General features: G+C 40.8%; 1 protein-coding gene and 1 pseudogene across 4 annotated transcripts in view; one reads left to right on the forward strand and one right to left on the reverse strand.

Annotated features, from left to right (window-relative positions):
- The window catches only part of TRPM3 (transient receptor potential cation channel subfamily M member 3), a 948,117-nt gene that overhangs the window by 801,875 nt on the left and 132,858 nt on the right, over positions 1–13,384 (reverse strand). The gene's annotated exons all lie outside the window — the stretch shown is intronic.
- Positions 9,103–10,019, forward strand: LOC133771887 (nuclear transport factor 2-like; annotated as a pseudogene).

The raw sequence follows: 13,384 nt of genomic DNA on the forward strand, positions 1-13,384 counted from the left end.
CATGACATGTTTACCTAGTATGAGTTGCCAATCAACCTTAAATAGATTAGATAAACTTGTTTGACTTGTGTAAATAATAGAATTATTGTTATATATGAAAGTTAGAATAAAAATTAGGAACAATAATTAGGAAATAGTATTTAAGAAAACTATACAAATGTAAAGTTTTAGAAACCCCAGGTCTTTTAAAGAGGTGATCCAAATTGATCAATAGTTTTTGCATGAGAGCAGCAAGATGGCGGAATAGGAAGGGAGCACACTATTAGTCCGGGGGTCGAGACAGGTTAATAAAAGTGGAGATACCGCAGGGTCAAGGAAGAGTAGGGGAAGAAACAGCAGAGGAAACTCTTCCGGAACTAGTGATTCACAGTGGACCTGCATGGAGAGCGTGGGAGCCCAAGTTCGGGACACCGAACAGCAGACTCAACACACCAGCGCTGGAACGCGAGGTGAGCCAAACCTCCATAGCCCGAGACACCAGCGGGAAAGCAGAAAGAGTAGACTACAGGGAACGAGGCTTGAAACTCCGTGGGGAAAGTTCACCAGGCTAACTAGAAGAGAGAGAGGAAAAAAAAAAAGTGACCGATACGGACACGAGTTTCTCTCTCTCCGCTCACCCCTCAAAGGCAAGCAAGACAAAGAGCAGGCGCCATTTTGGACATACGTCATAAGCAGGGCGACCTCAGGTCTGCACCAGCTCTGAGCCTAGCAGAAAAACCTGACTCTGGGGGGAGGGGCGAAATAACAGGAGATTAGGATCTAACTTGGCAACCCACTGGGAGACTGCAGGAGAATTGGAGCCCACACCTAGGGCAGCAGAGTTTCCCTGTGTGGTCCTTGGGAAAGAGCTTCCAATCTCTGGCTCCTGTGGGTATATCATTTGCCTGCTAACTACCTCCAATTACATTCAGCTGTGTGGAATTACTTCCCTTTTGAATTAAAAAAAAAAAAAAGAGAGAGAGATTTACCACGCCTAACCTGGGAGTGTCATCTTTGACACACCCTCAACCCTGAGGAACCAAACACAGCTCTCAGTCCACACTCATCTCAAGCCTCTAAGGCTCCACTGAAAGCAGACAGTCCACTTAATATAGAGCCATAGTGTAACAAGAAAAAACACCACAGTGAAGAAACCAAATATCTCCAACATGCCAAACAACAAACGCAAAAACCAAGCTAACAAGAACAAGGAAGACACTATGACGCCCCCAAATGAAAAAGACACCCCAATTCAAGATTATGAAGATGATGAGATCGAAGAAATGCAAGAAGCAGATCTCAAAAAATTGATAAGAACATTAAGAAGTTCTCAAAAACAAATTCTTGAACTACAGAAATCCTTAATGGACAAGATAGAAAATCTCTCTCGTGAAAATGAAATATTAAGGAGGAATCGAAATGAAACAACTAGTGGAACAAGAAACTATGATAGTGATGAGAAATCATAATGAAATGAAGAATTCAACAGATCAAATGACAAACACATGAGAGGGCCTTAAAAACAGAATGGGCGAAGCAGAAGAGAGAATATCAGACTTAGAAGACAGAGAACAGCAAAGGAAACAGGCAAACCAAAGAAAAGAAGAAGAAATTAGAAATCTAAAAAATATTGTCGGGAATCTACAGGATACTATTAAAAAACCCAACATTCGGGTTCTAGGAGTTCCTGAAGGCATGGAGAGGGAGAAAGGATTAGAAGGCATTTTCAGTGAGATACTAGCAGAAAATTTCCCAGGTTTGGAGAAGGACAGAGGCATCTTAGTACAGGAAGCTTATAGAACCCCTAATAAACATGACCAAAAGAGATCCTCACAACAACGTGTTGTAATCAAACGCACCACAGTGAAACATAAAGAAAAGATTCTAAAAGGTGCAAGAGAGAAATGTCAGATTATTCTCAGAGGATCTCCAATTAGACTCACAGCAGACATCTCATGAGAAACCCTACAAGCTAGAAGGGAATGGCGAGACATAGCCCAGGTACTAAGAGAGAAAAACTGCCAGCCCAGAATATTATATCCTGCAAAGCTCTCATTTGTGAATGAAGGTGAAATTAAGACTTTTCGTAGCAAACAGAAACTGAAAGAATTTGTTGCCACTCATCCTGCCCTGCAAAAGATCCTTAAAGATGTGTTACACACAGAAACACAGAAACATGGTCATCAATATGAAAGAAGGTAAAGGAAGGAAACCTCACAGCAAAAGATCACAGGAAGCTCAATTTCTCTTTGACATAGAATTAAACTCTGATGCTCTGTTAAAGCAATGTGTTAAAGTAATCTATTATGTTCTCTTGATGTCCGTTAAATTCTAATTGTTCAAAAACAGCTGAATTTTTATTAAGAGCTATGGGTTATTTAAATATGTGCTTATTTTCAAAGATTTGAATAATCACCTTGTAACAATGATCAAATTTGGTCTATGTTATGTCATGATTTTAAGGAATCTTATTTCAACCAGATATTTTGGATTTTGAGCCTTCTTGGCATTCTTGACAGGCATTCAAAAAATCAAAGTTTCAAACAATCTGGACTCTAAAATTTCCAGTAAATCTTGGACTTTGGTTTTTCCAGTTTGGGCCCAACTGAAAAATCGAAGGACCTATGTCTCTCATTTTATAGAGACACCAACTAATCAGTCTATTTGGAGTATATTAGAAGGACTGTCAAGATGTGACGTGGTACTAAACTTTAAGTTTCTATAATGGAAAATGCTATTAATACAAATGTTTGAGAATTAAAAAGTCTAATGATCTTGTGTTACTAGACATGATAGTTATCTTAATGAGAAAGCCCCAGAGGCCTAAAGGGTTAAATACTTGTAAAATCCTACAGGTGCTTTCAAAAATACTGTGAAGTAAGCAAGTGCCTCTTGTTGGTTGATGAGTTTATAATTTTAAACATGGCAACTTAAAGTCTTTTGTCATCCACAGTTATATATGATTTGCTGCTCATAAAACTAAAGCGTTGTTGGTTCTGTGTTTAGCTGTCCTCCTATAGGTTCCTATGGACTTTTTCCAGCCACTTTTATTGTATTCAGTACTTTGGGATGGCTCTGTAAACAGATGAAGCCAAAAATGTATTCACAGTACCAACTGAGAGAAAGTATGGTTAACTGAGGTTACTAAAAACAAAAAGCAATTCAAATCAATTGGCAAGCTACAAAAAGAGTTAAAGATTTTAAAAGCTATTATTAAAATTGCTATATTGGTCTATTATGCTATGTTATATGTGTGTACATATTGTATGTCCACATGGGGAAATTTTATTAAGAGTTTTATTTTAAATGGCTTATAGATAAGATTGTCCATAAATTTAAGCTCCTAAGATTAATCAAAGATACATTTTAATTTGTGTGATGTGAATCTCTGCATAATTTGTTTTATACTTGTTGAAGAAAGAAACTAAAAGCATTTTATATGGTTGTGCTTAAGTTTACTGGTTAAACAAACTACACCATGTTAGATATTTAAGAGGTGTTTTCAAATACATGATTCTTAAAATTTATAGAAGGCATTGGACCTTCTGGTAAATGTTTTCTTAAGTTGTTATCTAATGGTTGAAACGGTTTGCTAAGTATTCATGTGATATTGCTATTGTCAGCAAGCGATCTAGGACTTGCTCCCTCATTCCTCTATTCTAAGCCCAACTTGTTCTTTCATTTCTCTATTCTCTTCAAGGTAGGAAACTAATTCTATTATGAAGGAATCTGTAGGACACACAATTTAATCTTTAGACCTTATAAAAGAGATGGCTAACATTTTTCTGTAATAGCATAGCCAAAATAAGAACTTAAATAATAATCTCATAGCTAGATTCACTTCGCCATCAGCTAAGTATACAGTAAGTAGAAAAAACCTCCCTTCCAGACCAAAAGGAAAGAAAGTTTTAAAGTGAGAATATAATTTTCCTCATGGGCATTGTCTACCTTAGAAAAACTACTACAGAACATGCCTGTGACTATAGACTTGTAGTTCAGGCCACCGAAGATTAGAGATGGGACTTGGGCACTCCCTTGACTTGCATCCTCTGGTCTGCTTTAACACAAACCAGGAGGAAAAGAAAGCTAGGCATCAGAAGCAATGGGTGGCAGGCCTATTAATGGCTGATCTGTACAGTGATCTGCCCTCAAGGAGACCCAACAGGCCAGTCCACTGCAGTGGCTTTCAATGTGGTAAGCCTGGGCTTCAGCAGAAGTCAGCTTGTGAAGAGCCCTGGCAGCTCTGCCAAGAGTTGGATCACTGGAAATGGACCTGCCCTGGAGTCGAAGGATGCCCAGGTCAGAGCCACAGATCTTATTGGCTCTAAGCTGAAAAGCCCTTCACTCAGCCCAACTTCCAAAGTGACCACTGCAGCTGAGGGGACGGCCAAGTAGGGTCAGCAACATTGCAGGCAGAACTGTAAATTTCTTGTTAGAGATGCCACCTGCCTTTACCTGGCCAGCTCTCCTCCCAGGCCAGCCAAGTAATGAAAGTCAACAGAGTGCCTTCCCCTAGGAGGTTCACACCTCCCTTAGGATGTACCCCATGGGAAGAGATAGATAGGTCTGGGCCTCTTAACTTACAAGGCCTAAAGCCCACCAGATTATTATCAAGCCCCTTCTATCAGGTTCTATTTGCCTCTCAATCGAAAACTTAATTGTAGCTTAGACAGCACCTTTCTTAGCTCCTCTAATAATGACTCTGTCCTTTGTTCTAGACCCTGTCTAGTGCACTTGGGCCTCATTCCTTTGTAATCATAACCTCTACTCTACCACCAATGGCTCTACTCCCAACCTGTGTGTACTGATGGTCCTCTTCCCCACTTAATGCTGTGTAATTGTTCAAACCTGGTAAATGCCACTCTTAGGATCATTGGTTACTATCCTCACCCTGTCTTTTATGACCTTGTCTAAATATGATCAGAGTCGGCGAACTTGGAAGGCTTCCATAGCCTTGGCAACTCATGACGACAGCCTAGGGTGGTTACTGGCGCCATAAACTAGAGTGTCAATTTGTTGGGTGAACAACAGGAGTCACTGTGCACTTGCTCCTCATGTGGGATGTCTGTCCTTAATGCGCTGTACATTTTGATTTAATGCTATAACTAGTACTCCAACAGTATGTTTCACTTTGTATTTCTATGTGGGTGCAAACTGTTGAAATCTTTATACTAAATTGATCTTCTGTATATAAAGAGAATTGAAAATGAATCTTGATGTGAATGGAAGGGGAGAGGGAGTGGGAGAGGGGAGGGTTGTGGGTGGGAGGGAAGATATGGGAGGGGGAAGCCATTGTAATCCATAAGCTGTACACTGGAATCTTATATTCATTAAATAAAAGTTAAAAAAATAGTTTTTGCAACCTAAACCAAAAAAAGCAGAACTTCCTGGCACATATTCAAACAGGCTTCCATATGACTGAAAAACGACTAATGCCAATGGAAGCCAATTTCTACTTTCCAAGTCACTGTGCTAAACAAGAGAAGGTGCTGACATGTCTTCAAGCACCAACTTATTATATACAAACTTTGAAAGCTGCTGGCATATTTGTGACCTTTTTTTTCCCCCAAAACATGCTTATTAAAGCCTCACCACAACCTTTCTAAGGAAAGCATTCCCACATTTCATAAATGAGAACACTGAGGATCAGCAAGGTCAACTGTCATCTGTAGGAGCCCAGAGATTGTGAGTTACAAAATCCACTTACGCCCAGAAGTGAGAGAGCATAGGACACATTTTAAAGACAGCCTTTTACATGATAGGTAAATAAATTTGTGTGTCAATGAGAGAATTGCTCAGGTAGATGCAAAGAATCTGACAATGAGCAAATCTAGAAACAAACAAAGGTTGAAAATTACTTTCTTTTCAAGATGTTAACCATATCCTCCTACCCACTCTCCCCCTATATATGTGTTTCCCCTTAGTGTGCTCGCTCGCTCTCTCTCTCTCTCTCTCTCTCTCTCTCTCATACACACACACACAGAAATTGATGCTGAGTTTGCCACATAGTTTATAAATTGGGAATGACTATTTGATGATTTGTGTATGTGTGTTGGATTTGTACCTCTCTACTCTGCTTACAACACTTTTGATTGCTAATCGTAATTGTTTTCATCTAGATATTTTACATACTTGTTGCAAACTTAGGCAGAATCAGAGACTATCATCTTAAAAGATGCTTCTATTACATCTAAAGAATGGATTCTTCCAGCATTGTGGGGTAGTGAGTAAAGCCACTGCCTGTGATGCCAGCATCCCATATGGGCAATGGTTCATGTCCCAGCTGCTCCACTTCCAATATCACTCCCTACTAATGACCTGGGAAATGCAGTGCACTATGGCCCAAGTGTTTGGGCTCCTGCCACCCACATGGGAGACCCAGATGAAGCTCCTGGCTGCTGGTTTCAGCCTGGCCCAGTGCTGGCCATTGTGGCCATCTAGGGAGTGAAGCAGTAGGATGGAAGATCGAGCTCGCTCTCTCTCTCTCTCTCGCTGTCATTCTGACTTCCTTTTTTAAAATTATATTTTTATTTAGCAAGTGGAATAGACAGTACTTGAGATGATTTGACCAATAAATAATTTATTATTTCTGAGACAATTTGTGCTATAGTTTTAAATCCAAAAACTACATTATGATTTTGAGCTGCCCAATGTCATTAAATTCATAGTCAACTAAAAATCCTGTCTTTCACACATCATGCATCTCCTACCTTGTATTTGAGTCAGTGATTGTTTTTTACACCTACGTGTTTTACTTAACATTGATCTGTGCTGAAATTAATCTCACTGGGGTCAATCCACTGTCCCAGAAAATAGCTACCTTTTTAAAATTCTGATTTTGTTATTAACCCGAGATCACTTTATTTAATTATTCATTTTATAAATATTTTTTGAAAACCTACTACGTTGGGGCCAGTGCTGTGGCGTAGTGGGTAAAGCCATTGCCTGCATTGCCAGCATCCCATATGGATGCCGGTTGGAGACCTGGCTGCTCCAATTCTGATCCAGCTCTCTCCTATGGCCTGGGAAAGAAGTGGAAGATGGCCCAAGTCCTTGGGCCTCTGCACTCACATGGGAGATCCAGAAGAGGCTCCTGGCTCTTGGCTTTGGATCAGTGCAACTCCTGCCATCATGGCTAGCAGATGGAAGACCTCTCTCTGCCTCTCCTTCTCTTTCTGTGTAACTATTTCAAATAAATAAATCTTAAAAAAGAAAGCCTACTATGTCAACCAAGGTATTGAATATTAGAGATAAAACATAGTCAAGGCAGACTCCTTCACTCATGGAATGAGTAGACTAATAAGGAATATAAATCAGTGTGCTGTGTGATGATGAGGGTGGTAGGGCATGCTGTCGGCATGTGGGAGGGACATCCAGGAATGAACAGCTATGGTTTAGGGACAGAGTAGTCAGCAAAAGCCTCCTTATGGAAGTCAGCTGCAAGTGAGATATGAGAGATGTGGCATTAGAGAGAAGAGTGTTCCATGTGGGGGAATCATATTACTCAAGGACCAGAGAATGTCCTGGGGAGGGGGCTGTGGGAATGTGTGAATGGGGTCACCAGAGACAGGTCCTGGGAGAAAGGGTTGGACTCTCCTCAAAGGGCAATGGAAAGGGGCCGGTGCTGTGGTGTGGTGGGTTAACGCCCTGGCCTGAAGAGCCGGCATCCCATATGGGCGCCAGTTTGAGACTCAGCTGCTTCACTTCCAATCCAACTCTCTGCTATGGCCTGGGAAAGCAGTAGATGATAGCCCAACTTGGGCCCCTGCACCCACGTGGGAGGCCCAGAAGAAACTCCTGGCTCTGGATTGGCATAGCTCCGGCCGTTTCAGCCAATTAGGGAGTGAACCAGCAGATTAAAGCGCTCTTGCTCTCTCACTCTCTCTCCCTGCCTTTCCTCTCTCTGTGTAACTCTTTCAAATAAATAAAATCTTTAAAAAAAAAAAAGGGTAATGGGGAGCACCTGTGGGATTTCAGACTGTCTGGGTTGCTGATGAAACTATTGGACAGTGATGTCTGTGACTGAAACCAAAACCTGTTAATCCATAGTCTTTTTAACAACTCTAATCACTGCATTTCATCAGTCTTTCAAAATAAATAAGGATTTTTTTTTAAAAAAAGGATAGATTCTAATCAAGTCACATACATTGCCAATGTATCTCACTTATTTTCTGTAACTCAGTAACACTTGCCCATATCATAAAGAACTTGATTTCTTAGTTTGGGAAACCTAAATCACAAGCACTGAGCCTGCTTAACTCTACAATTGTTGGTCAATTGCTTGGTAATTGAGGAAGAATATATGTACGTGGCTGAACTAACAAAATGACACTTTTATCCAATAAAACACATTCTACATTCCTAAGAACCACAACATTTATTGATAACCATTCAGAAAGAATCAAGGAATATCAGACATTGAGAAGAGTGAAAAGACCATTGCATACAACATTTCTATTTCTAAGGAGGAAACAAAGGCTTTTCCAGGTGCCTGGCAGGTTAGCGATGTTATGTGTTCTCTGTTTTACAGGTAGTTATCTAGCATAACATGAGCTCTTGAGGGCAGGTAATGTGCGTTTTATTCATCTTTGCATCTGAGACATCAAATAAATTACTTGGCTAAACATGAATGTGCCATTGAGTGTCAACTGAATGAGTAAGAATATGCATAAGATGTGACTCAGACTCCTCAAGCATGAGTTATTTTTTCCACTTGTATACAATTTTAACATCAATTCAACTTCTATAAAGTAGCGAGTTTTAGTATGAGAATAAATATATAAACAAAACAGAAAATCTAACATTAGCTGAGTTACATAAAAGTTAGGAAGTAGACACTGGGAATCTTGATCCTCATTAATATTGCCATTCAGTGTTCTTGATTAGTTTGCAAAGTTCAGAAACACCCTTTGTGACAGGGAAGCTTTTGACATCTAGGTTTTCCTCACATCCAAAAATACTTATCACTCTCTGGTAAAGGACCAGATTCTCCTCTCATGACATCCTCTAACTCAGAAGATGAGAAGCAGAGCTAGTGTTCTGGTGTAGCTTCCAAGCTCTCATTCCATTAACAGCATACAGTGGGGGAGAACAAGCTTCCCAGCCATTACAGATGTACAGGGCATGGGTTATGAATTCACCAGTCAAGATGACATCAGGGGGTAAGGATGTTGAGGGGAGACGTTAAGATACCTGCATCCCAAATCAGAGTTCCTGGGTTTAATTCCTGGCTTCAACTCCTCCTGATGACAACTTCCTGTTAATACTGACCCTGGAAGGCAGTGGTGGTAGCTCAGGTAATTGGGTTCCTGCCATCCACATGGGAGACCCGGATTAAGTTCTCAACTCCCAACTTCAGTGTGGCTTGGCCAGGCCCAGCCCCAGTCACTGTGGGAATTCAGGCCCTGAACAAGAATTTGGTGAGATTCATCCTCTTCCTCTAACAAAAATATTTCATAGAATGATGACATCAGAACTATGTCTAGAGAAGGCTTCCTGGGATGGACAATCATGTGCAGCATTTGTAGAAGGTTTACTCTTATGGAAAACTCCTCAGCAGACAGAGCTGGGTTGTCACCACCACTGATGCCATTGTGCTACCCCCTTGAGTCTCAACAAGGCCCAATGATGCTTCAGAGTAGGACACAAGCTAATTTGGGAGCAGATTAGATCCTGCTTTATTCAACATTTACTACCAGTTATTTGATAATGACAGAACCCAACAAGGCTACATTTACATTGGTGTGTCATGCCTTATGTGGGAAGGACTGCACTTCCAAGGGAAAGCAACCACTGTGGAGAAGTTGTCTAGTTTTCCCTTCCAGAAAATTCAGCACAGCATTGCAGCACAGGACCATTAGCCCATGCCACATAGCTGCATCATCACCATGGCTATGGGCCAGCTTAAAGCTGATGAAGACGCTATCATGGTTGTCCACCAGATGTTCCTATTTGAGAACATCAATGATGCTTGGGTTTTTACCCATGGTATGTTCAGGTTTGCCCTGCACCACTTTGACCTCCTTCCAACTAGGCACTAAATGCTGTTTCCTCCTCCCTCTGCTTCCTGATACTATTCACACTCCACCAGATGCTCCAAACATCATACACAAATGCACAGGGCCACGGTGGGAATGGGCGAAGTGTTGTGTGTGATGTTTGGATTCTAGGCTAGTTGCATTTGACAAGAGAAGTGTGTGCTGTACTAGCACATGCCTTTGGAAAGACAAGCAATAGGAAATGTTTTTTTTTTTTTTTCCTTTTAATCTACTGACGAATTGCTCTAGTAACCCAAAGAAGCAGAGAAAGCAGCAGCCTCACTGCCCAGATTTTTTTTTTTTTGACAGGCAGAGTGGACAGAGAGAGAGAGACAGAGACAGAGAGAGAAAGGTCTTCCTTTGCCGTTGGTTCACCCTCCAATGGCCGCTGCGGCCGGCATGCTGCGGCCGGCGCACCATGCTGATTTGAAGGCAGGAGCCAGGTGCTTCTCCTGGTCTCCCATGGGGTACAGGGCCCAAGCACTTGGGCCATCCTCCACTACACTCCTGGGCCACAGCAGAGAGCTGGCCTGGAAGAGGGGCAACCGGGACTAGAACCTGGTGTGCCAGCGCTGCAGGCAGAGGATTAGCCTATGGAGCCGTGGCGCCGGCCATTGCCCAGATATTGATTTGTTCAAACGTTTCAGGGCCTCATGATACAACAAATCCACCAAATTAAAAAAATTTCTCCTCAATTAGTGTTTCAAACTAGTTTGCTGGATCTAAGTTAAACTAGTTAATTAGATCTACTGTCTGGAGTTAAGCTACTCCTCCTTCCTTGTACTACACCATTTGCATTCTTGTTGGATTAAGGGTGAATGTCTTGGCTTTCATTAAACAATTGCTGAAGTTCTGACATCAAGTTAAAATTTAGCTTGATTGTTATGTGGATAAAAATATTATTGATGAGAGTTGAGTTGTATTTCTGAGGACATCTAATAACCTATTATGCTGAAACAGGCTGTCTGATCAGCCACACCATCCACTCTTTTCTCCCAGGTAATGTCCCCTCCTTAGGAGTAGTGACTTCCCAGGGATGTAGAAAAGGCTCTTACATGCAGTTTGTCACACTGAAAGCCCCCCCAAAATTCACTGGGTAGATATGAACTATCAGATATGCATTGTGTACAGATGGAGCAGCATGAAACAAAATCCAACCAAAAATGATTCAGTGAATAAACCAACATTTTCAAAGGCTGAAATAATGTCTGGTTTTTAATTTTTCGTGTCTGGAGCAAAAACACACACTGTTCTTGGACTCCTTCAACTCTTCTTTTATCCCTTCAACAACATCTGAATTCCCTTCAGAAGTTCCTGCTATGTCTGAAGCCATCTGCACTTGCTAACACCTCCCTGAGAGGTTCTATCAATGTTTCAAAACCGTTGTAATGTATTAATCATTACACCTTGCCTGCTTACAAAAAAAGATGTCAGAGAAATGGCTGCATGAATGTCCGCTATGCGTGGTCCTCAACACTAAGCACAATAGGAATAGCAGCCCATCAAGACACCAGTTTGTCTACCCTGAAGCTGTCCTGGCTGCCCCACCGCACAGCTGGGTGGGATCCAGTTGGAAGACAGGCTGGCTTTTGGATTTCCAACAGAGCAGGAATGACTACAGATCGCACTGACCAAATAAATGATATTTTATTGAGATGAAAAATACTCCCAATGGCCAGAATGAAGGAGTCAAAGGCTCCTCAATCCTGGTCCGTATTCTCTGACTTCCCTTTCCTCTTTGTCATGTCCCAGAAAGCTCAGAGTGCCTCAGTGTGTCACTAAGGTATCCAACAAGGTCACCTCATGTTTTGTCCTCATTCTTTCCATCATCCTTCCCATGAGGCGGGGGATATAATGACCAAGATCTCAACACGTGACTGAGGCATGGTCTCTCTGAAATCCTGAGGTGGGGGGAGGGGATATTTACTAATCAGTGAACACTCCAGATCTGATTGATCCCAATGGTCCAAAGGCTTCCTATCCCTATTATTGTGTATGTAACTGCTGCTAGGGGTCATACAAGCACATTTGAGTTCCTCTAAAATTGCTATTGGAGTAAAATATGACCCAACAATTAAGGAGCTCAAGTTTAACTCCAGGGCATTTAAATAATTACTACAATGTGAAAAGTAAGTATTTAAATGTATCAAGTCCTTTGTGTACAGATAAATAATGTTAGATTATAATTAAACATTCCTTGGACAAGGACAGATTTTTGTTATAGATTTCAAAATTTGCTATTAATAAACACATTCAGGCAGCCCACAAAAGACATGTCAAGTTTTACCATTTTTTTAATTCTGAAAAAAAAATTAATAGAAAAGGGCCTGGAGGACTAAGTATTATTCCCTGCTCTTTCCTAGCCCTGTAGCACAGAACAAGTCATAGTATCTTTTGGTAGATTTCTTCACTCTTTGGTAGGGTTAGCTAACACTCTAGCTTACAGAAATAGATATTTATGGCATGTATATGGGAACTATTTAAAAATATAAATCTGATTCACTATGTTTTATGTCTCGTACATTGCATTACAATAGAAGTCTTATTTGTATTTTGAATTCTACCCTCACTGCTGTCAAAAAACAAAAACAAAAACAACAAAACTCAACCTTACAACCAAGAACCAGAGGTGAAGATCTTCCATACTCACATATGGACAACTGTGAATGTCAGCAAAGGGTAATAATAATTGAAGGCATAGAATGGGATTCGAATTCTTTATGAGTACAGAACTTCATATCTGAGCCTCAGTTTCTTGTATTGTAAAAGAGAGGTGGCAATAAAGGTGTTGTGACAATGAGATGGGATGAAGCTAAATAAATAAATAGCCTAACATCATTGAATAAATGTTAGCTTTTACTTGTTAACCTGGGCTTTGTGACACATATAAACCCCAACAATAGCAACAACCCCCAGAAAAGCAATGTAACTCCACCTCATTAGCACATGCTTCAATTGTTCACTCTCACCTCACATGTTTATTTCATCTCTCAAGTTAACATCTGGAGAGAAGGGATGAGATCTTATAATTTTCTGAGTTTTATACACTATCTAAGATGGTTCTAGCATATAATAAACAGATAAAATATAGTTCAACCATCTCATGATTCTTTAATATTTCTATTGACCAACTACTGGGTCTAGAAAATCTCAAAGCCATATAGCTGAGGTTGTCTTGGGTACCCAGCAAACGGATGAAGGGGGTTGAACTTCAGTTCGAAGATATTGCTTCAGCAGGATGAACTCTGTCCTTTTTGTAAACTGGGGCGTGGAATGCAATCAAGTAAAGGGGTAAGCAGCATTGAAGGTCTAAAAAGGATTTGAAAACTATGGATATTCAAAATGATATGCAAGTATAAAGTTGAATC

The sequence above is a fragment of the Lepus europaeus genome, chromosome 12 (assembly GCF_033115175.1).
Source record: "Lepus europaeus isolate LE1 chromosome 12, mLepTim1.pri, whole genome shotgun sequence".
Taxonomy (NCBI): domain Eukaryota; kingdom Metazoa; phylum Chordata; class Mammalia; order Lagomorpha; family Leporidae; genus Lepus; species Lepus europaeus.